Source organism: Xyrauchen texanus, chromosome 15 (assembly GCF_025860055.1).
Source record: "Xyrauchen texanus isolate HMW12.3.18 chromosome 15, RBS_HiC_50CHRs, whole genome shotgun sequence".
Classification (NCBI taxonomy): Eukaryota; Metazoa; Chordata; class Actinopteri; order Cypriniformes; family Catostomidae; genus Xyrauchen; species Xyrauchen texanus.
The window spans coordinates 23,264,605-23,284,914 of record NC_068290.1 but is presented as its reverse complement, the minus strand read 5'-3'; the positions used below and the strand labels follow the sequence as shown (position 1 = coordinate 23,284,914).

General features: G+C 44.6%; 1 long non-coding RNA gene across 2 annotated transcripts; it reads left to right on the top strand.

Moving 5' to 3' along the window:
* The first annotated feature begins 13,316 nt into the window (after positions 1–13,316).
* LOC127656290 (uncharacterized) lies at positions 13,317–20,096 on the top strand. Of its 2 annotated transcripts, XR_007972143.1 has the most exons (5): positions 13,317–13,442; positions 13,579–13,671; positions 18,436–18,935; positions 18,969–19,428; positions 19,948–20,096. It is a non-coding gene; the product is annotated as an uncharacterized LOC127656290 (long non-coding RNA). The 2 variants fall into 2 exon arrangements; XR_007972142.1 differs by lacking the exon at positions 19,948–20,096 and having other exon boundaries at positions 18,969–19,741.
* Positions 20,097–20,310: the final 214 nt, after the last annotated feature.

Below are 20,310 nucleotides of genomic sequence, written 5' to 3'. Positions count from 1 at the left end.
GGCTTAATTTGGCTTTTATGCAGCATTGCATCTTTACCCAGAATTTTGAGGAGGCACAGAGCAGCCTAAAAGGGATAATTTACCCAAAAATTAAAATTCTCTCAGCATTTACTAATTTACCCCCATGCCATCACAGATTCAGGCTCGGCTCCACAGGTTGGCCTTGGTGAGCCTGACCCACCCAATCATGAACTTGGTCCACCTTGAGAACTACACCTACAACCACTCCTCCAATTGTTCGCACAGGCCTGCACAGATGTATATGATTTTCTTCTGCTGAAAACAAACAAAGATTTTTATAAATATATCTCTACTCTGTGCATAAGTCCATAAAATGCAAGTGAATGGTGACCAGAACTTTGAAGCTCCAAAAAGGAGATAAAGTCAGCATAAAAGTTATCCTTAAACTCCAGTGGTTTAATCAATGTCTTCTGAAGCGATCCAGTTGGGTTTGGGTGAGAACAGACAAAAATATAACTCATTTTGGTCTCCTCAAGCTCGATTACACCTCCTGTAGCACCATTTAGTGCTCTTCGCATGTGTCAAGCCCTAGGAAGTGTAATCAAGCTTGAAATCATGACTGTGCCTAGAGACTGCAATGGCAAGACATAAAGTGAAAAATGTGTTACATTTTGGTCTGCTTTCACCCAAAACCAACTGGATCGCTTCGGAAGACATTAATTTAACCACTGGAGTGGTTACTTTCACAATGACTGCCTGTGCTTGTTATAGCTTATGGAGTTCTGGTTACCATTCACTTGCATTGTATGAACCTACAGAGCTGAGATATTCTTCTAAAAATCTTAATTTGTGTTCTGCAGAAGAAAGTCATACACATATGGGATGGCATGAGTAAATGATGAGAGATTTTAATTTTGGGGTGAACTATACCTTTAAAGCTGTAGAAGTATGTCATTTCTGCTACACAAGCGCCACAGAACAAAATTGCAAAAAATACACTTTAGCTGTGTCCGAAACCGCCCCCTATCCACTATAAAGTGCAATATTTCGGGTGTCGAACATTTTGTAGTGGTGTCTAAATTAATTCCCTACATTTGTTCACTCATTCTTACCCACAATCTGATTTCAAGGGTACATACGATGTACACTCTCCAACCCCTATTTCCCATAATCCAACGCAGAGACCATGGCAGAGTGCAAAAAAAAAATTTGCAAATGGTGGATGTAAACACCGGAGGTAAGTAACTATTTTATTAATACAAATAAGAGCGCAGTGGAACGTGGAATTAAACCAGATCGACTGAATTTGGAAGACTAAGGACAGTGAAGTAAAGGTACAGTGAATATAGTTAAATTTGGGTATTGTGGGGAACTTGGAGTGGGATTATTGACTGACGGCCTGTATAGGTCCGGAACGATAATATCACAAAGTTCCTTGCAAACCTAGGGGAAAATGGCAGGGAAAGACACGGATAGTGAGAGTAATAGCATGGTTTGTAATGAGGATGATGAGAGGAGGTTAAGTGAATGAGAAAGCGTGGGGTAGGGAAAAATCGGAAATGAAAGAAAAAAAGAGGCATCTAGCATAGGAGAATTGGAAAGTGAAGGAAGTCAAGAGGGGGAAAAAGAAGGAAGGACTGAATATAGTTGTTAGATTTGAAGGAGAAGGAAGAATTAAGAAAGTAGACCCGATCGAATTAACAAAAATCATCAGAGGACAGATAGGGGAAGTGAAAAACGCTAGGATTCTAGGAGATGGACATTTTCTAATTGGAATAATGAAGATCAAATTGAGAAGGATAGAAAGATGACAAATGTTGGAAAAGTTAAGGTCCAAAAGGTTGTGAAAGTTGAGGAAAAGCGGTTTAATGGTTGCAAAGGGGTGATATACAGTCAGGTCCATAAATATTGGGACATCGACACAATTCTAATCTTTTTGGCTCTATACACCACCACAATGGATTTGAAATGAAACGAACAAGATGTGCTTTAACTGCAGACTTTCAGCTTTAATTTGAGGGTATTTACATCCAAATCAGGTGAACGGTGTAGGAATTACAACAGTTTGTATATGTGCCTCCCACTTTTTAAGGGACCAAAAGTAATGGGACAGATTAACAATCATAAATCAAACTTTCACTTTTTAATACTTGGTTGCAAATCCTTTGCAGTCAATTACAGCCTGATGTCTGGAAAGCATAGACATCACCAGACGCTGGGTTTCATCCCTAGTGATGCTCTGCCAGGCCTCTACTGCAACTGTCTTCAGTTCCTGCTTGTTCTTGGGGCATTTTCCCTTCAGTTTTGTCTTCAGCAAGTGAAATGCATGCTCAATCGGATTCAGGTCAGGTGATTGACTTGGCCATTGCATAACATTCCACTTCTTTCCCTTAAAAAACTCTTTGGTTGCTTTCGCAGTATGCAGTATCGGGTCATTGTCCATCTGTACTGTGAAGCGCCGTCCAATGAGTTCATTTGGCTAAATATGAGCAGATAATATTGCCCGAAACACTTCAGAATTCATCCTGCTGCTTTTGTCAGCAGTCACATCATCAATAAATACAAGAGAACCAGTTCCATTGGCAGCCATATATGCCCTCGCCATGACACTACCACCACCATGCTTCACTGATGAGGTGGTATGCTTTTGGTCCCTTAAAAAGTGGGAGGCACATATACAAACTGTTGTAATTCCTACACCGTTCACCTGATTTGGATGTAAATACCCTCAAATTAAAGCTGAAAGTCTGCAGTTAACGCACATCTTGTTCGTTTCATTTCAAATCCATTGTGGTGGTGTATAGAGCCAAAAAGATTAAAATTGTGTCGATGTCCCAATATTTATGGACCTGACTGTATGGGGTTCCCATAAATGTTAATAGTAGAGAAATAATGGAAAACCTCAGAGTGAGAAATTATACAGTAAAAAGTGTAAAAAGAATGACAAAAGGAATAGAGAAAAAGGATACCTAACTGCCAAGTGTTTGGACATATAGCCAAAATGTGCAAAGGGCAGAGAAGGTGTGTCAGATGTGGAGGGGAACCTGATTATGGGACGTATGGTGAGGGAACGAAACCAAAGTGCTGTAATTGTGGAGGAAATCACAGTGTAGCTTACTGGGGATGTGAGGTACTTAAAAAACAGGTGGAGGTGCAGCAGATTAGGGTAAAATAAAAGGTGTCATATGCTGAAGCAGTTAGGTTGGCTGGTAAGGAAAATCAGAATAAGGAGGGAAGAGGTAATAAAGAGCATGGGAAACAAATGAACAGAAAAATAAGAGGAACACATGGATTGAGAAGAAGAAACTGGTCACTTTCATTGCAGGAGAAATAAATGCAATGCATGAAATTCAATAAAAAACAGAATGGATTCAGGTGATTGTGAAAGCGGCGGAACAAGTGGGAGGAAGTAAATGAAGAACTTAGGATGCAGGCAAGTCAGGAGATATTATGTGTATGGTGATAGTAGCCTACTAACAATGCTAATCTTGCAGTGGAATGCGAGATGTTTGATAGCTAATGGGCAAGATTTAAAATTTGTAACTAGTAGGGTAGGAAAACGTCTAGGTTACGTATGTAACCTCCGTTCCCTGATGGAGGGAATGAGACGTTGTGTCAGAGAAGCGACACTAGGGGTCTCTCTTGAGCGCCGATATTCACCTCTGAACTATGAAAAAAGGCCAATGAGAGTTGGCAACCAGTATTTGCATGTCCCGCCCGACATACGGGTATTTAAGCGCGCAAATACGGGAGTTCATTCAGGATTTTTCTGAGGAGCCGAAATGGTCAGGCCACAACAGTGGCTCGGCTCAGCGACGTGGTAGGGGAGACACAACGCCTCGCTCCTCCATCAGGGAATGGAGGTTACATACGTAACCTAGACGTTCCCTTCTGTCGCTCTCTCCACGCTGTGTCAGAGAAGCGACACTAGGGGTCCACTTATAAAAGCGCCACGCGCTGAGCCGTGTACGTGAACTGCTGATACAGGAGCGAGCAGGTATTCTTACGTGCAGGACGACCAACTGTATCAGGCTGCACGTACCCTTCCCCAATGCCCCATTTAAGCCATCAGGATTCCTTATCGTTACCCTGGAGGGGGGAACAAGGTGCTGGCCGCCAATCCTGGCCGGGCCTCTTTTCTCTCTATGTTTCTCGCATAGAGCAACTTAGGCCGGGGCCCTTACATGCATTGAGGGAAGGGGGTCTTAGCCCTTATTCAGGGTGGAGAAGACCCTGCGGAGGCCACGCCTACCCGAGAGGGGAGGCAAGTTTAAGTGGCAAAACCATCAGAGGCCTGACTTAGGGCCTCTGGTGGAAAAGTCGGTGCGGTGGTGGATCCAGCCTATAGAGGGGGGAACATACAGCCGTGACTGCCTAAGGGAAGTACGGGAGTCCACTCGCCAGAGGGGACAGAACCGTGGCATTACACACAGGGGGAGTCCGAAGGAGGCCTTACCTGTGGAGCACCTATACCAGTGCAGGGTAGCTTGCGGTACCCGCAGTGGCTTGGGTCGGCGAGTTCCTCCGCTGAACTGCGACCCACGAGGGCTAGGGAGGAATCAACCAGTGTCCCAAACCTGAGATCTCCTGGGAATGAAGGCGACTGTTTCCTGGTTAGGGTTAAGGGCACTAGATGCAAGCAATTCACCCGGTCAGATCGTAGGCGTGCCACCGAAGTTCTCACGGGCTCGGTACCTGAGAGAACACGGACGATACTGACTCAACTCGAGATTGTAGAATCTCGCGAAAGTGTTCGGTGTTGCCCAGCCCGCTGCTCTACAAATGTCTGCTAGGGCAGTGCCCCTAGCCAGTGCCCATGAGGACGCTAACACTCCTGGCGGAGTGGGCTCGACCCGCAAAGGGGGCACGGCCTGGGTGTGATAAGCCAGGGAAATGGCGCCGACAACCCAGTGGGCAAGTCTTTGCTTGGAGACAGCATTCCCTTTCTGCTGTCCCCCAAAGCAGACGAAGAGCTGCTCAGAGCGTCTAGTGCTCTGTGTGCGGTCCAGGTAGATACGTAAGGCATGTACTGGACACAGCAGTGAAAGGGCTGGATCTGCCTCCTCCCGGGGCAGCGCTTGCAGGTTCACTACCTGATCCCTGAAGGGTGTGGTAGGAACCTTGGGCACATAGCCCGGTCGCGGTCTTAGGATCACGAACGTGTCTGCCGGACCGAACTCCAGGCAAGCGTCGCTAACAGAGAACGCATGCAGGTCCCCAACCCTCTTGATGGAAGCGAGCACGATCAGCAGGGCGGTCTTGAGAGAGAGGGCCCTGAGTCCAACTGAGTCAAGCGGCTCGAAGGGGGGTCTCTGGAGTCCCGTAAGGAAGACCGAGAGATCCCAGGAGGGGAACAGGTTAGGCCGGGAGGGAGCTATCCTCCAGGCACCTTTTAGGAACCTGACGATTAAGTCGTTCTTACCAAGAGACTTTCCGTCTACCGTGTTGTGGTGGGCCACGATAGCGGCGACATACACCTTGAGGGTGGAGGGGGACAGCCTCCTCTCCAGCCTCTCCTGAAGAAACACGAGCACTGACCTAACTGCGCACTTCTGCGGGTCTTCGGCTCGGAAGAACACCAGTCCGTGAACAGACGCCACTTTAGGGCGTAAAGATGCCTGGTAGAGGGGCTCTGGCTTGATTGATTATATCTACGACGGCATATGGTAGACCGGCTAGATCTTCCCGCGATCCCGGCCCAGGGGCCAGACGTGGATGACTGGGTGCGGGTGCCAGAGCGTGCCCCGGCCCCTGAGAAAGAAGGTCCTTCCTCAGGGAATTCGCCAGGGAGGGGCTGTCGTGAGGAGTGTGAGGTCCAAAACCAAGTCCGGGTAGGCCAGTAGGGGGCTACCAGAGTGACTTGCTCCTCGTCCTCCCTGACCTTGCATAGCACCTGTGTAAGAAGGCTCACTGGGGGAAATGCGTACTTGCGCAGCCCCGTGGGCCAGCTGTGTGCCAGCGCATCTGCCCCGAGGGGAGCCTCTGTCTGGGCATACCAGAGCGGGCAGTGGGAGGTTTCTTGGGAGGCAAACAGGTCTACCTGGGCCTTGCCGAACCGGTCCAAAATCAGCTGGACCGAGTGGGGGTGGAGTCTCCACTCTCCGCCGGGCAAGCTTTGTCACATTGAGGTTGCCGGGGATGTGAGTGGCACGCAGTGACTCCAGTCGCTGCTGACTCCATAGGAGGAGACGACGGGCGAGCTGTGACATGTGGAGGGAGCGTACTCCGCCTTGGTGGTTTATGCAGGCTACGAACGTGGTGCTGTCTGTCCTGACTAAGACGTGTTTGTGCCGAATTAACAGAAGAAACTTCTGCAGGGACAGAAAAACTGCTCTAGGCAGTTGATGTGCCAGCGCAGCGGGCCTTGCACACGGCGCCCCAACCCAATTTGGAGGCGTCGGTTGTGACCAGAACGCGTTGGGACACCTGCTGCAAGGGTACTCCAGCCCTTAGAAAGCAAAGGTCTGTCCAGGGTTTGAAGGTCTGGCGGCAGGCAGAAGTAACTTTTACGTTGTGCGTGCCGTGGCGCCATGCTCATCTCGGGACTCGAGTCCGGAGCCAGTGCTGAAGTGGTCTCATATGCATCAACCCCAGCGGCGCTGCCACCGCGGAGGATGCCATATGCCCCAGGAGCTGTTGGAAACGCTTTAGCGGGACCACGGCGCCTGGCTTGAAGGAAGCGAGGCATTTCAGCACTGACCGAGCACGCCGTTGGAGAGACGTGCTGTCATTGAGACTGAGTCTAACTCCAGACCGAGAAAAGAGATGCTCTGGACCGGGAGAGCTTTCTCTTTCCCAGTTGACCTGAAGCCCCAAACGGCTGAGGTGCCTGAGCACCTGGTCTCTGTGTGCGCATAGTAACTCTCGAGAGTGAGCCAGTATGAGCCAGTTGTCGAGGTAATTGAGTATGCGTATGCCGGCTACTCGAGCGGGGCAAGAGCTGCCTCTGCGACTTTCGTGGAAGACGCGAGGGACGGAGACAGGCCGAAGGGGAGGACTTTGTACTGATACGCCTGACCGTCGAACGCGAACCGTAGGAAGGGTCGATGTCGAGGGCAAATTGAGACGTGGAAGTACGCGTCCTTCAGGTCTACCGCTGCGAACCAATCTAGATGCCGGACGCCAGATTGAATTTGTTTCTGGGTGAGCATTTTGAACGGGAGTTTGGACAAGGTCCGATTGAAAACTCGCAGGTCCAAGAACGGTCGTAAGCCGCCACCTTTCTTGGGTACAACAAAGTAAGGGCTATAGAAACCCTTCTTCGTTTCGGTTGGAGGGACAGGCTCTATCGTGTCCTTTAATAGAAGGGAGGCGATTTCTTAGCGCAGAGAATGGGCATGTTGGCCGTGTACTGCGGAAAAATGTACGCCCACGAAGGGGGGCGGAGACCTGGCAAACTGAATTGCGTAACCGAGTCGAATGGTCCGTGCAGCCAGCGTGACGGGTTGGGCAGTGAAAGCCACGCCTCTAAACTCTGTGCTAGGGGCACCAAAGGGACGGGTTTTTTGGACGTACCCGGCGGGGCTTCGCAGCGGTGCGGAACAGGTAACGTGGCGTCGGGAGGCAATGTGGTGTCCCGAGGCTCTGGTGCTGAGAATAAACTCAAAGCACTTATCTTGCTCCGCGCACCCGGCAGGGGCCGGGTTCGTGACTGAGGAGGAGGTCTGATGCTGGCGCCCTCTGGACCCGCCTGAACCGGCCGGCCGGGAACAGTCGTGGGGCTGAAGGCGGGACACCGCGCCCATGGAGCCGGGACTGTTGAGGCCTGAAAGCAGAGTGCCGTGAGAACGGCATTTGCGGGCCATATGCCCCAGAGACAAAGGAAATAGCTCTTTATTGAGAATTTGGGTACCGCGAGCCCCGCTAAGGGTGCGGCAAATGAAAAAACAAAGGATTCTCCTCCCGGCCCTCCACCAGGGACGGAGTGGTCTTCCCACCTCCGAGCTAATTTCTTGGACTCTGGGTGCGTTGTCTCAGGAGCTCTGGGAGCCTTCCGGTCCTCGAGGGGGTCCGTGAGACAGGGGCGTGCGCTTCCCGCGGTTTGCTCGACGCTGGGGCTGAGAGCTGGGCCCGGGTTGAGGCGGAGCAGGAGCTTGTCTTCTGGCCGCGGGAGGACGCCCTCGGCGAGCAGACGGGGCATGGGCCATGGCGGCAGGCTTGCGGCGAGGCATGATGTGAGAGATGGCCTCCGTCTGCTTCTTTACCGTGGAGAACTGCTGGGCAAAGTCCTCGACGGTGTCGCCGAAGAGGCCGAACTGGGAGACAAAGGCGTTGAGGAATCGAGTCTTGTCGGCTTCACGCATCTCGACCATGTTCAGCCACAGCTGACGTTCCTGGACCACTAGCGTGGCCATCGCCTGCCCGAGCGCTTGCGCTGTGACCTTCGTCGTTCTCAGGGCAAGGTCGGTCGCTGAGCGCAGTTCCTGCAGCGTGTCGGGATCAGGGCCACCCCCGTGCATGTTGCGAAGTGCCTTGGCTTGGTGGACCTGCAGGAGAGCCATGGCATGCAGGGCGGAAGCAGATGCCACGCCCTCCGATGTCGCGGCGAGCTCATCGGCTTCCATCGCAAGAGGGTCGGCTGACTGGCTGTGAGGCGAGTCGCCGCCGCCTCGAGCACGGATGGGAATCAACGAGCCTGCTGGGGCGCGGGTGGTCCGAGGGGGCGTACCGGCGGAGCTGCACCCGCAGCCATCCCCAAATCGCCTCCATTGCCAGCCGCATCGTCCTCAATCCCGTGGGAAGAAGGAGCAATACGGGGCACGGCTGGAGTGGCTTGCTCACGGTTGTAAGCAAGCCGCGACCGCAACGTTGTCATGGTCATGTTCTCGCAGTGAAAACATGAACCATCCACAAACGCAGCCTCGGTGTGATCGCTACCCAGACACACGTGACAGCGCCTGTGGCTGTCGAAAGCGGAGAGCACTCTACCGCATCCAGAAACAACACAGGGGCGGAAGGGCATCTTTATAAAGACGCGTCCTTAAAAGGACGTTCAACGCCGCTGTGTTTTGCTCTTTTAGAGGAAATTACTCTTTTTAATAAAATCACTCTTTTAGGGAAAATACTCGTGAGAGTTTTTAAATCTGCACTGTCGATGCGCCCAGGGGCAGGAATGCACAGCCGTGCAGACAGGAGAAAGCCGCTGTTGTGCACCGTGGAATCCAACAGTTATGCAGCAGAGGGATGACAGGAACTCGGTGTGTAGTATGCAGCAGTTGCAGACACGACCATCGGCTCCGAAGAAATTTTCTGAATGAACTCCGTGATTTGCGCCGCTTAAATACCCGTATGTCCGGGGCGGACATGCAATACTGGTTGCCAACTCTCATTGGCCTTTTTTCATAGTTCAGAGGTGAATATCGGCGCTCAAGACAGACCCCTAGTGTCGCTTCTCTGACACAACGTGGAGAGAGCGACAGAAGGGGAACCTGAGATTGTTTGCCTTCAAGATACTTGGTTAACCTCAATTGGATTTTGTTTATATGATTATGAGGTGGTAAGACATGATAGAAGAGAGGGAGGAGGAGGATGTGGTACATTTATAAAGAAAGGAATACAGTACCAAGTATTATGTGTAGGAAATGAGCAAGAATATGTGGTAGTAAAGGTGTGGGTTGGAAAGAAAGAGTTGGTTATTGTATATTATTATAGTCCTTGTAAAAGTCTAGAGTTAAGGACATTTGATGAGATAGAGGGGCAAAATTGTAGCAACATGGTGTGGGGATTTTAATGGTCATAATACATTGTGGGGGAGTAATAGAATAGACAATAATGGTCAAATAGTAGAAGGAATGTTAGATGAGAAGAATTTAGTGTGCTTAATGGTGAATGCACAAGAATAGATATTAATACAGGAAAAGAATCAGTACTGGATTTTACATAAGTATTAAACAACATTGCAGCATTATGTGATTGGTCAGTGTATCAAGAAGGAACAATAGGCACTGATCATTATCCACTGTGGTATAAAATAAATATAGAGGTAGCATGGAAGACAGAGAACATAAGTGAGCAATGGAATCATGGGAAAGCAGACTGGAGAAAATTTCAGGAGGAAAGTTGTAGACATTTAAAACAAATTAAGGTTGAAATGAACATTGAAACATTAGACAACAAAATAAAGCAAGGTTTAATACTGGCAGTTTTGGAGTCAATTTCCAAGTGTGAAAAAAGAAGTAGTACCATGGTCCTTACATGACAAATGTAAGGAAGTAGTAAAAAATAGATATAGACACGATTCAGCATAAGCAAGCTCAGGCAGAAGTAAGGAGGACAATAGGACAAACAAAAAGGACATTTTGGAACACATATTTTGATTCAATTGGAAACAACTCAGATTGAAAAAATATGGGGTATTATGGGGGGTGATAGGAGAGAATGGAGCTATCCAGTTATGATGGAAGAAAATTATACCGCAGTAACAAATAAGGAAAAGGTAGAGATGATGGCAAAAGCCTTTAAGATAAACAGCTCTAATAACGTATCATAAGAAGGAAGAAGAGGTAGAGACAGAACAAAAGTAGAGAATGAGGATGCGTTATGTAGAAAAAATAATGGTGATGGGGAACAAGATGTCCCTTTTAGCATGGGAGAACTGCCAAGAGCATTGAACAGGACAGGGAAAACTGCACCGGGAAAATATTAAATATGTTACAGTTTGGTAAAACATTTAAGTCCAGAAAGTCAAAGGGAGAAACTATTGATGTTGTATAATAGTGTATATAGAGTGTGGGAGGAGGGAAAAAGGCTACAAAGCTGGAAAGAAGCAGTAATTATTCTAATAAGGAAGCCTGGGAAAGATGCAAGTAGACCTGGGAACTATAGGCCAATAGCATTAACATCACATATATGTAAAATAATGGAACGCATGATAAATGAAAGACTAATGTATTTCTTAGAGAGTAGAAATATAATGGCTGGATGTCAAAGTGGATTTAGAAAAGGAAGAAATGCAATGGATCCTGTGATACATTTGGAAGAGGAAATAAGGAAAGCTCAAATAAATAAATAAACAGTTACAGCTGTGTTCATTAATGTGGAGAAGGCATATGGAAAGAGGGACTTCAAAATTAAATTGCACTTGATGGGAGTTGGAGGGAAAATATCTAGCTCTAATAAGGTCTAAGATAGACTATAGGTGTATTGTATATGGATCAGCAGCAAAAATCTGTGTTAGTCGAGTTGGACATTGTGCAAGCACGTGCTTTAAAAATATGCTTAGGGGCAATCAGAACTTCCCCAGTATGTACACTTCAGGTTGAAGCGGGTGAAATGGCATTGTGGTTGCAATGAATGCAATTGACAACCAACTATTGGATCAATCTAAGGGACATGGAGATAACCATTCAACAAATAAGGTATTACAGAAATGTTGGGAGAAGGAGAAGAGAAATAAAGTTTTGGATGGACAGGCAATTTAATAGCAAAGGAAATGGAAGTGTATGATAAAGAATTTGCTGAGACTTTGGTGTGGCCTGATAAACCAATTTGGTTACTGGACAACCCGAAGGTTGATCTAGAGCTTTTAAAAATGTTAAAGGAAGTAGAAGTATAGATATAACCATATCATATTATAAATACAAGCATTATATAAGTACAAAGACAGCATTGAAATATTTACAGATAGGTCAAAGGATCTACAAATGGATGCAACAGGATCTGCTGTATCACTAGATATGAAATGGGAGTCAACAAAAGAACATCTGACAGCTTGAATGTATATACAGTTGAATTATATGCTATATTAATAGCATTAGAATGGATTGAACAGACCAGGTGTTAGGAATATTTTTGATCTAGTCGCGATCTCCAATTCCCCTGTCCCGTCTTTCTATGTTCGTGCCCAGTGAAACGCAGTCATGAGTCTGAGTCTCTGTGAGACTTCGCAAAGGAAGTAGAAAGAACAACACGCAGTCGGTCTGTATTCAATCTACTCAATGTTTATTAGAGCAGGCATGTCATTTATATTTTCATGAGACAATAAACAGCCAATGGGAAATCGGTAACAAGGCCTAGGGTCAAGGGGGAGAAAATGGGTGTAGAGGCCATATACAGATGTTCCAGCCGTGATTACGTTACGGTTGACTTTGTGGACGGGTGTGACCTTAATCAGATCATAGAAATAAGTATGCGGAACATGATAAAGAGGAAAAGAAAAATGGTCAGCAGTTGCTAAATATATTGACACACTATCATGCTCACTGCAGCCTGCATCTGGGGTCAACTGAACACACATGGAAGGCCAGAAACACATACACAGAGCAGAACAGCATGTACAATTTTATATTTCTCACACAAGGGATAACAACATTTTAATATGTAGCAACTCTGTATCAGCCCTTATGAGCAATAAGTATGGAATAACTCGAAATCATCAAGAATTATTGTATGAAATGTTTTTTAAAAACTCAAGAATATGCAGACTAGGGAGAAGAATTACATGCATGTGGGTCCCAGCACATGTGGGACTACAGGGAAATGAGAAAGCTGATAGATTGGCAAAAGAGGCAACAAAAAAGGGACATTTTCATGAAAAAATTAAGTTATCAAAGTCAGAAGTGAAGAATCTAGTATGGAAAAAGATAATGGAAAAATGGCAACATCAGTGAGATCATGAAAAGAAGGGGAGACATCTGTACAGGGTTCAAAATAAAGTATCTATGTGTGGCAGCGGGGGCGTGGTCAAGCGCCCGTCCGGGAGGGAAAGCGGTAAGGGCACTTGCACCTGAGGTAAATTATGTCTAACACCTGTCTCTAATTTCAGTGAGCACGGGGAGAGCGGCATAAAAGCAGCCACAGAACCTCCGGTGGAGAGAGAGAGTTGGACAAAGCCCTACTGAGTAGCTTGTCAATTGAATGTGTGTTACAGTGAAGAATTATTGTAAAGTTGTAACCGATAAGAGTGCAGAAATTAAAGGCCTTACCGGTGCCGTTGAAAGCCCTGTGTCTTCCTTCACTCCGTGGAGAAGAGTGTTACAGTATGGTAAAAGAGAGGGGAAATAAAAGAACAAGTTATAATAAGTAGACTAAGGATAGGTCATTGCAAGCTAAATAATACTCTACATATCATAGGAAAACATTCTACAGGTTTATCTGATGAATGTCAGGAGGAGACAGTTAAACACATCTTTATGTCATGCTGGAGATATTCACAAGAAAGGGAAGAGATGAAGGAACGGTTAAGGAGAATGGGTAAAGTATAATAGAATGTGGAAATAATGATCAAGGAAGGAAATATTTGATAATAAAAAAGGAGGACTGAACTGGAAGGATCTATTTAATAAGGACTAAGTTAAAGAAAGACAATAGGTGGCAGTAATGCAACAATTTGGATGCCAACTGCCGTAAAACACCAAGGAAGAAGAAAAATGTATAAATCTGTATCAAGATATAACTAAGTAAAATTATACATATTTATGGATTAATTTATAATTGGCCACTAACTCTGCTTAAATACAATTTTTGACTCGAAACTAGCAAGGGTAATTTTTACGGTCGAGATTTCATGCAGCAAATGATAACTTGTTGGATTGTTGACATATATTATTTATCACATGTAACTACTGTATTCGCATACGCCTTAGAAAATAATGTACCGAAGATTTTCTATTGTTTTAGGGATGGATGAAGACGTAACTCGTCTCATAATGAGCAGGATGGACAATGGGCATCTCTTCTCTGGGCGCAGGAACGCAGCCCAATTTGGATGGAGTGAGTTTGTAGATTACTTTTCCTCAGAAATTAGTAAAGTTCAGTTTCATTTGATATGTGTAATTCATATTTAAATAAGTACGCTACATGCACTACAGAACTGTACGAGATGATGAAAGAGATGGGGTTGCTTGGTGTGGTAACCCCTGCCAAAAAGTGTGAAAAATTGAAGAACCTACAAGTTAAATTCATCTTAATAATATATACAGTTCTGCTTGTAAATTTACATCATTTGCAGCATCTGCAAGAAGCTTTTTTTAATGATGCATAAAAGTAGCGTTTTTTAGTACTGCATAGCTATTTGATATTACAGATCTATGTACATTTCACAAATCCAGATCATATCTAAATATACAAATAAACCTTTTAAAAAGTTTACAAACCCTTGTGCTTAATATCATGAGTCCTCCTTCAGGGTCAATGACTGTCGCCTTTTGTGATGTTTGTGCATAGCACTTCTCGTTTGATTTCTCAACCGCAGTGGCTGATCAAACTTTGCCACTCAGGACAATTGAGGGGCTCATACTCAACTATTACAATGATCATTTATTAAATCTTTTATTATTATTTTCTGATGGAGTGTACTTCAATATCTGTTATACAGTACTGAATAAAAACAAAACACTTTCTTTTTTTTTTTGCTCATTTTAAAGAAAAACATACAAGGGGTATGTAAACTTGGAGCACAGCTATACAGTATTTTTATTCCGTGATGTTCAAAAGTCTTCGGCACATTAGGTGCTTCACAAAAGCATTTGTCTTAAGACAAGTTATTTTATTCTGCTTAGAGTTTTAGACTATAGTAGTATACTCACTATCATGCATTGACGTACAGAAATAGTTCACCCAAAAATTATCATCTTTAGTAATTCTCTCATCATTTCCTGAACCTTATGTCATCTCAAACTCCTATGACTTTCTTCCACAGAATTCAAACAAAGATATTTGAATGGAATTTAAAAAAGTCTGTTATTAGTCTGTTTTTTTTTTTATTTATTTTTTATTTATTATTTTTAACTCCACCATTGCACGGATTAGAAAGGAGGAGGGTTTGACGTGGGGCTAGCAACCCCACCCTGTAAAAAAAACCTGGCTACAGAAACCAAAGCAACAGATAAAAGGCATATCTCAACTCAGCGCTTGACTCAAGAAGTTACCTCAACTGAGGAACATATGACGCGGGTTGGTGGAAGCCAGCCAGACGATGAAACTTCTAATGATGAAAGTGATAACAAAACTTGGAATGTCTGCACAATGTATGAAGCAGGAAAAATGGCTCAAGTATCAAAATAAATGAAGAGGTATGATATACAAGTATTAGGGATTTGCGAGAGCAGATGGAAAGGATCCGGCGTGACAACACTAGCTAGTGGAGAGAAGGTAATTTATTTTGGGCTTCCAGATGAAAACCACATCCACAATGAAGGAGTTGCCATCATTATGTCATCCAGAGCAGCCAGAGCCCTTCTGGAATGGCAGTCCGTTTCTTCATGAATTATGACAGCAAGATTCAACTCTAAAGGAAAGAAAGTGACGATTATTCAATGTTACGCCCCTACAAACAATGCAGAGGTAGGCACAAAACGTTCTATGCTACATTACAGTCTGCAATTGATAAGGCACCCAAGAGAGACATCAAAATCCTGATGGGAGATATGAATGATAGGAAAAGACAATTTAGGAAAAGGAACTCATCATGGGTAAGCAAGCACTCGGAGTCATGAACGAAAATGGAGAACTGTGCTTTTAATGACATGGTCATAGGAGGCAGTGTATATGAGCACAAAAGACATTCACAAAGAAACCTGGATCTCACCTGACAGCAATACTAAAAACCAGATAGACTTCATTACTATTTCAAAGAAATGGAGACGTAGCCTGCTTGACACAAGATCGAGAATAGGAGCTGATGTAGCTTCTGATCACCACCTGGTTGTAGGGACAAGTAAAACTAAACTGAGTGCATTTAAGGACACATCTGATAGACCCTTCATTAAGTTCAACACAAAGAGACTGAAAGAGCAGGACACCAGAGAGGCATTCTCAATTTCTCTTAAGAATAGGGTTGAAGCTTTAAATATTGTCGCTGAGGACACACCTTTGGAAGAGCAGTGGAATGCACTGAAGAAGTGCTAGGGAAGAGAGAGAGGACAGATAAAGAATGGCTCTCTGGCAACACCTGGAAACTGATACAAGACAGAAGAAATATAAAACAACAGATACAAAATTGCAGAAATGAACAGGAGAAACAACTGCTTGGAGACAAGTACTCTACACTAAATAAAGAAGTAAAGAATAGTGCTAGGAAGGACAAGAGACTCTTCCATGGTGCGCTAGAAATGGAAGCAGAGGAGGCCGCGGAGAAGAGAGAGACCTCGATACTTTATACAAAGTCACCAGAACCCTGTCAATGAAAAAGTCGAACCATAACAAACCTGTCAAAGATAACAAAGGACGCCCCATCACCAAGGAAGCAGATCAGAGAAAACGCTGGGCCGAACACTTTAAAAACCTCCTTAACAGGCCCCCTCCGACTGAAAGGCCAAACAGACCACCTGCTAACTCCTTGCTAAATGTGATCACTAACCCCCCCCGAAAACAGAAATCCTAAAGACACTTAAGACTTTGAAAAATGGAAAAGCAGCCGGACCAGATGGAATTCCACCTGAAGCCCTCAAGACGGACTTAGCAACTAAAGCAAAAATGCTGTTGCCTCTCTTGCAGAGAATTTGGAAAGAAGGAAGTGTATACCATCAGACTGGAAAAAGGGCCACCTAGTGAAGCTTCCAAAGAAAGGAGACCTAGGACTTTGCAAGAAATGGCACGGCATAATTCTATTGCCTGTACCAAGCAAAGTGTTGACCCGCATCATCCTGGAGCGAATGAAAGATGCCATTGATGAAAGACTCTGGCCAGAACAAGCTGGCTTCGGAAAGGACAAATCCTGCACAGACCAAATTGCCACCCTTCGAATCATCATCGAACAGTCCTTGGAGTGATAATCAACCCTGTATCTGGACTTCCAGCAGGCTTTTAATAGTGTGGATGGAGACACCATCTAGAAACTACTACACCACTATGGAATCCCTCAAAACTTTATCAACCTGATCCAGCAACTGTATGACAGTGCCACATGCCAAGTGATCCATAATGGCAAGTTGTCGGAGGACTTTGAGGTGAAGACAGGTGTCAGACAGGGCTGCCTGATTCACCGATGATGTTTCTTATGGTATTGGACTGGATCATGTGTGAAACAACCAAAAGTGACAACACCGGAATCTGGTGGATTTTGACGCAGTCTAGAAGACCTTGACTTTGCCGATGATTTATGACTGCTGTCCCAAAAACACCAACATATGCAACAGAAAACGGACAACTTTGTCCGAGAAGCAACTAAGACTGGACTACGAATCAACACATAAAAAAAACTGAAATGACTATAGTAGTATAGTATACTGATGACCTTATTCAGGAGCAACAGATGCCGATCACCCTGGGAGGCAATAACTTGAAAGAAGTCAACTCATTCACATACCTAGGCAGTGTCGTCTCAGTCACAGGTGGGACAGATGAGGACATCAAGGCTAGAATTGAGAAAGCGAGACATGCTTTCATCACTTTGAAGGTGTATGGAGCTCGACAGCCCTGTCCACACGTAATAAACTACGGATCTTCAACAGCAATGTCAAGTCTGTCCTTCTTTATGGTTCGGAGACCTGGAGAGTTACAGACACTTTGACCAACAAACTCCAAACCTTCATCAACAACTGTCTTCACCGTATTATCAATATCAAATGGATGGATAAAATCAGAAACGTTGACTTGCGGAGGCGAGCAAATCAAGACCCTATCAAGCAACAGATCGCAAGGCGTAAATGGAGGTGGATTGGATATACCTTGAGAAAGCTTAAAGAAGACATCACCCGACAAGTTATACAATGGAACCCACAGGGAATGAGAAGGGTAGGTCATCCGAAGACCACGTGGAGACGATCCTGCGAGGAGGAAATTAAAAATGCGGACTATCGTGGGGTGAACTGAAGAAGGTCGCCGAGAACCGAGTGTGCTGGAGGACTGTTGCAGAGGCTCAGTGTTCCATGAGGAAATCAAGGGGATAATGAAGTGTTCACACAATGCATGTGACCAAATCTTTTAGCTCCAAAAATGACAAAGGCAGCATTAAGGTAATACGTATGACTGTCTTCTGAAGCGATCCAATCAGTTTTGTGTGAGAACAGACCGAACTGTAACTCCTTTTTCGCTATCTATCTTGACATCAGTAGTCTCCTAGCCAATCATGATTTCAAACTCAATTACACTTCATAGTGCTTAATGCATGCCAGAATGCTAGATGGTGCCAGGAAGTGTAATCAAACTTGAAATCTTGGAGACCTTAGCATGAAATCTAGGGCTAGGAGACTACTTCTGTCAAAATTTATAGTGAAAAATATAGTTTTTTTTTTTTTTTATCTGTTCTAATCAGAAAGCTAGTAGTCTTACACATAACCTTTTTGCCGCCTTTATGCCTGCATTGTATGGAGATAAATGGATCATATCTCTAAAATATTTTATTTGTGCTCCATGGAAGAAAGTCTTTACAAGTTTGAAAACACTTAAGGATGAGTAAATGAAGAGTAATTATAATTATTGGATGAGCTATTCCTTTAAAACCACACTTAATGACTGTATGCTGTCAGAGCATTTTTATATGAAAATGTCATGCATCTCTTTAAGATATATCATTCTCTTCTAAATAATTTTTAGGAGCTAAGGAAGCCACCCACCCTCCTCATGGACTGCACCAGATATGCCAGTTCTTACTGTGATAGGTTACCCTACACTTCCTCCAAGGCACTTGCAAGTTCCCGGACATTTCTGGGGGGAATGGCCCTAGCCCTCATCCTCTGATTTAACAGGACCCAGACGTGCTCAATGGGATTGAGATCCGGGCTCTTCGCTGGCCATGGCAGAACACTGATATTCCTGTCTTGCAAGAAATCAGGCACAGAACGAGCAGTATGGCTGGTGGCATTGTCATGCGGGAGGGTCATATCAGGATGAGCCTGCAGGAAGGGTAACACATGAGGGAGGAGGAGGTCTTTCCTGTAATGCACAGCATTGAGATTGCCTGGAATGACAACAAGCTCAGTCCGATGATGCTGTGACACACTGCCCCAGACCATGATGGACCCTCCACCTCCAAATCGATCCCGCTTTAGAGTACAGGCCTAAGCGTAACACTCATTCCTTCGACAATAGTGAAGGTGGGTTTACTCATTCCTTCGACAATAGTGAAGGTGGGTTTACTCATTCCTTCACAATAGTGAAGGTGGGTTTGTGCCCATAGGCGACGTTGTTTCCAGTGATGTGTGGTTAGGACCTGCCTTACAACAGGCCTACAAGTCCTCAATCCAGACCCTCTCTGCCTATTGTGGACAGTCTGTGGACTGATGGAGGGATTGTGCATTCCTGGTGCATCTGAGGCTGTTGTTGTTGCCATCCTGTACCTGTCCCCCAGGTGTGATATTCGGATGTACCGATCCTGTACGTAGTCTGCCACTGCGAGGATGATCAGTTGTCCTTCCTGTCTCCCTGTAGTGCTGTCTTAGGTGACTCACAGTACAGACATTGCAATTTATTGCCCTGGCCACATCTGCAGTCCTCATGCCTCCATGCAGCATGCCTAAGGCACATTCACGCAGATGAGCAGGGACCCTGGGCATCTTTCTTTTGGTGTTTTTCAGAGTCAGTTTAAAGGTATCTTTAGTCTCCTAAGTTTTTATAACTGTGTCCTTAATTGCCTACTGTCTGTAAGCTGTTAGTGTCTTAACGGCCGTTCCACAGGTGCATGCTCATTAATTGTTTATGTTTCATTGAACAAGCATGGAAAACATTGTTTAAACCCTTTGCAATAAAGATCTGAAACGTTACTTTTATTTTTACTAAATTATCTTTAAAATAGTGTCCTGAAAAAGGGACATGTCTTTTTTTTTGCTGAGTTAATATATATATATATATTATAGTGTAAGGTAATGTGTGATGGTCAAATGTGTTAAATGTATAAACCATTCTTCTGGACATTAAAAAAAGTTATTTATATAAACATAAGATACACAAATTATTGACATCAGTGTATTATTAACATAAACTTTGAACACTATATTTCTTCGTTTATCTTATGTAGACAAAATACATTCAACTGTAAACTAAAAACTAAGTTTTTAAATATCTTGTAAATTTTCCAGGAGAGTAATGATCTAATCTTCATTTATTTAGGTAACAGCTAAATGTCTTAACTTCTTACCGATGGGTGGCGTCAACTCTTTGTGTAATACTCCCAATTCTTCTCAAGAAAATAAAATTCACCAGAAACAAAACCTACAATACGGAGAACATTTTTGAGGCAAGTTTGCCTCCGGACTCTGATGGAGGACACCGATAAGAAGAACCCAGCGAAAATGTGTGCTTGTAAACTTCGGTTAGTTTTTGTTGGTAGTTTACTTTTCTACAATGTATTTTAATAATAATAATATAGTAGCATTTTCATTATTATTTTTTTTATCTTTAATGATACATAGAGTAAACAGTTCTATTATCTTTGTATGCTAAATAAAATATAAACATGACAAATTGGAAGTA